Raw genomic sequence first — 4959 nt, 5'->3', positions numbered from 1 at the left:
CTCCCCTCCCCCCTCTCTGTCTCTCTCGCCGGGCGCGATTTTACGCGTTTGTGTGCGCGCGCGTGCCCGATGCGAGTGTCCCGAATATTTTGTATATAAGTTTCTAATCCGCCGGTCCGCCGAAACGCGCGCGTGAGGAAACGAGAGAAAGAGAGGGTGAGGAAGGGAGGAGGGGGAGGAGAACGACTGAATGGACGTTCTCCTCGGGGAGGAAGGTTACTTTAACGACAACAAACGGCGCGGCATCGCGACCGATCGTCATTCAAACGCGACCACGACTGTATCCGTACATTGCCGCCGCCAATGACGAGAATCTGCAGTTCGTGTGTCACGTGTATCATAAGGCTTGTGCGTTTCAGCCGAACCGGATTTGCAATCTTTGCCTTTATAGCGGAACAAGTGTTTTAACTCAGCGCGCGGAAGAGAAGAGAAACGAAGTTCCAGTTCCAGCAGCACTAGTTCAGTCTGAAACGAGCGAGCCTATGGATTATCAGTGCCGGCGGTGAATATGCGAACATAGCCGAAAACAGATGAACCGACTCGATCCGACGCGGCTTCACACTCGTGGCCGAATCATTCTCTCATCAAGAACGAAGGCCGTTGCTACGTGGCACTATGACGTGTTTGTTTCTTGGACGAAGCGAAGTAACGTCACTAGTGCAATCGGTCGTGGACGTGTGCGAAAGTGTGTGTATGTATGTATGTGTGAGAAGAGAGACTGAGAGATAAGCGGAGACGGCCTCAGGAACGTGAGTAGCAGGAGCCTTCGTCGGCGACGTGACGCGATAACCGCGTGATGAAAATCGTGTTGCCGGGCGGACAAGCGATCGAGGACACTTCCGTGGGTCGTGTGTTATCGAGAACTTGAAGAAACGCGCGGATGATGCGGGAATGATGAGTCTCGGGATGTCGAACTGTATTGCACGCGTCGTATCCGCGCCGACGAACGTCTTCACTGATGATGATGATGATCGCGCGCGTGCCCGCGGCTGTTATTCTATCACAAGCGATTCAGCTTTGAGCTTGAGACGAGAGAAGTGCCTTTTCTTGGAAAAAAAAAAAAAAGAAACGATCGATCCTAAAAACGCGAGACGTCCGGCCACACCCCGGTCGTCGTCGACGTCTTTCAAAGCAATAACCGTCCATACAAATCGTTCGTGTGAACACACATGTGGTAATAATTATTAAAGGTAGGCGAAACGTGTGTTTTTGCACGCACGCACGCATCTTCCCCGCCCAAATAGGGGCGGGGAGGGGGGGAGGGGAGTATCCGAGATCATCGGTTACGTCCAACGCGGTGCGGTGAAAACGCAAAATGAAAATATATATATATATTTTTTTTATATATGTAAAGTCTATATATACTTGTTACGATTTTGCAGTTATTCGTATTTTTCGAGGAAACCTTGTTAGATTGTAAACTTCTCTTACGTTTTATACTACTCTATCGTGCAGTTAAATGTTAACGGAGATTGCGAGGGAGAGAGAGAGAGAGAGAGAGAAAGAGAGAGAGAGAGAGAGAGAGAGAGAGAGAGAGAGCGTTAAAGAGCGAGGAAGAAAGTTATATGATATTTCGCAGGTTCACCTAACTACTATCTTTTAGCCTTAAGTGTTTCTCCGTGCGTCGTCCCGTCCCTGTTGAATACGGGGTCGACCGGGATCGACGAGACGTTCAAGCGGCCGCTAATGTCGAGATTTTTTCGTTTTACGCCCTGCGCGTCCGCGGACCTGCCGTGTGTACGGTGGTGCGCCAGCGGCACCGGGGAATCGGTTTTTTTTTTCGGGACGAAGAAGCGATATGATAATTGTAACGCGCGCAATATTGTAACGTGTAATTAGTTGTACGTTGGCAGCTCTTAGAGCGTACCGTAAGGCGCGGACTTTCGCGCCGCCGTTTCCGAAGCGCGCCTCCTCTCCGTCGACGCAAATTTCAACGATTACAAGAGCATCGGGATACATTATTATCATTGTAAACTATTTATATAACGTATAAATTCAGCATTTGCAAGCGTAAATTCGCCATGTGCAGACGTAAAAGTTCAGCAATTATTCAAACATTCAGCGTATACGGGCATAAATTCGTCAACGTGCGCAAATATAGAAATTCGGCAAACATTCCGATATTTACATACGCAACATTCGGCATATGATTTCAGCACATTTTCGACACATAAATTCAGCATATATAAACAAATATAAATTCAACGTACTCGTCAAATATTAAAATTTATCAAATATTCAAACATCGGTGCGTGCAACATTCAGCATACGTTCAGCAAATGCAACACACAAAAATGTCTCCGATGTGTGGTAACGATCGAGAGAGATAAATGTAAGGAATAAAACTCGAAGTAACGTTGAAGTAACGTCCTGGTACGAAGATACCGATGCAATTTCTCGGAATAACGGGACCCAAATGAGAGAGAGAGAGAGAGAGAGAGAGGTGTCACTCTCGCGGAAACGGTCGCGCGAATTTCCCCGGCTTCGTATGTTAATTAAGAATTACGGCGATCTAATCATCGCGTGGGAAGTCTTCTTTAGTGGGTAAAAATGTCGGTAAGCTCTCCCGCTTTTCCCCGCAACCGGGAAAGGACGAGGGAGGAGCGACGAGGGCGAAGCTTAAGTTCGTTCCGTTATTCGCACACCGCCGCCGCCGCGCGTTCTCGTTTTCCATTTTTTTTTTCTCTCCTTTTCTTTCTCCAACCGGTCGCGCGTGCGGACGCGTGTGCGAATGCCGAACCGTCGACCTCTTTGTTCTTTTCTTTCTTTTTCTTTTTTTCTACTATAAGATAGTAAGAAGGAAGCGATCGTGTAAAAGGTTGATTTGATATTTTGTGTCGCCTGTCTGTATTCTTTAGCGCTGAGAAGAAGAGAGAGAGAGACACACACAGAGAGAGACCCCACCACCCCTGGAAGGCGAGGGGTAACGTCGCGCGTGCGCGCGTCCTCTCGCGTCCCGAACACACCGGATTCTCGCGATCTGCACCCTCCCTCGCCCTCCTGCTTTTCTTGTTTTACGCAAAACACACGGCGGATCGTCGACACGTCGCGCGCATTTTGGGATCATCTGACTATATTTAAAAGACGTTTTTTTACAAGTGCGTTTTACATCAGATATATCGGAGGCACGCGCCTCGCGTTTTACTTTCTTCCGCCTCCTTTTATTCTCGACATTTTTATTTCGTCCCGCCGATCCCGTCGTTCTTTTATTTGCCCCACGTTCGTCCGGAGTTTTCGGAGCCGTCGTCGTGTTCGTCCCCGTGGTCTCACGCGCGCACGTCCCGTTCACCGCTGATCTCGTCGACGCCGACGACGATCGACGTCTCGGCGTTCCTGCGAATGCGCGCCTCGTCCTCGCCGTCGACGAGGACCGACAACAACGGCGGGGTCGCGTCGGGCCGCCTTCCAGGGCTGGTGCGTCATTGACGAAACGCGCGTCAATGCGTCTCTAATGTATTATTTTTAATTGCAACTTAACGATAATATTAATGTTTACCGTACTGTATCTCTTGCTTTTAGTCTAAACTCAGTCTAAAGTTACGTTTACGGGGGGAAGGGGGGGAGGGGGGGAAACGATGCATCGCCACGGTTTTTCGGGCTCATTCGTAGAAAAAAAAACACACACACACAGGAGAAACAGAAAAGGGAAAATAAAAGGAAGTGCCTTCACGAAGGACCTCGTTGAGATTAGGCCTTCAATCATGATAACAATTAATGTTACAATAATGATACTATAACGATAATAATGATCCTCGTCGCCTACGTCGATCGAGCGCGTAGGGAGGACGATGACGACGATGAGACGACGATGATGAAGTTCGTTTTAGATTGAGACTCCCCACTTAGGCTGCGCGTTCGCGTCCATAATACTTGAGATTATATCACCAGGAGAAGCAATTAGGTGTTTAATATCAGTATTTAAATATGCTCATTGGCAGTAATTTTTGCGACGTACGTTTTTATATCGATAACAAGTGCCTTAGTAATAATGATAACAATAAATATATTGTTTACTTACGTACTGACATATACAAGTGTGGTGTGTGTGCTTTCCTCACCAAGTTTCTCCCCCGTCCGATCCGTGATCCGTTGAAAGGTGCCTCTGCGGGCTCGAAACTACCAGCTGAGCTAATCTCACGATTCTTCTCTCGCGTGAGAAAATGCGCGACGGATCCTCCCGATTGGTCACGTAACTCTCGCGCCGAATCGTCTCGGACGGCAAAAACAACGCTTTTGTCCGTTTAATATGACTAATTTTAGTATAGCAAATGTGTCTGATTATAGTACAAATTATACGTAATCATTATATAATCGTAGTGATTTTATATATTTATAGACACACACATGCAGAATACCCCGGGGAATTTTTCCATATATATATATTTAGATATAATTATATGTAATTATATATATAATTATATCTAAATATGTGACGTGGTGATACAGAGAGAGAGAGAGAAAGAGAGAGAGTGAGTTATATATGATTATGATATAAATATATATTGATATATACACAATTATATTTAATCATTTATAATTATATACTTTTATTCATGAATATATGTCCTGTATATAATTATATCTGATAAATTATTTCCGGGGATATACAAAGGTGAGAGGCAATTATTATCATCTTGAATATCTCGGAAAAATAAAAATATTTTATTAACAATTAAATAAAGATGAAAGAGGTTTACATCTATAGATGCTGTTCTCGAAGCGATATCGATCGGTAATTTTTGTTAGAAAAATTTTTCCCTCACTCTTATAATTCGAAGATATTCAATGTGGCAATTGTTATTGCCTTGCTCTGTTGTATATTATAATATATATTATATATACATTATACATATATCTAGAAAATTTGACATTCTGTACAATTTTACCATTTGTTTTGTTCTCAATGCGTTTCCGAGAATATTAATTTCCTAACGTTAATTAAGACGCGTCACACGCGCG

The sequence above is a fragment of the Dinoponera quadriceps genome, unplaced genomic scaffold (assembly GCF_001313825.1).
Source record: "Dinoponera quadriceps isolate SergipeBrazil2010 unplaced genomic scaffold, ASM131382v1 scaffold2723, whole genome shotgun sequence".
Lineage (NCBI taxonomy): Eukaryota > Metazoa > Arthropoda > Insecta > Hymenoptera > Formicidae > Dinoponera > Dinoponera quadriceps.
This window is presented reverse-complemented; position numbering follows the sequence as displayed.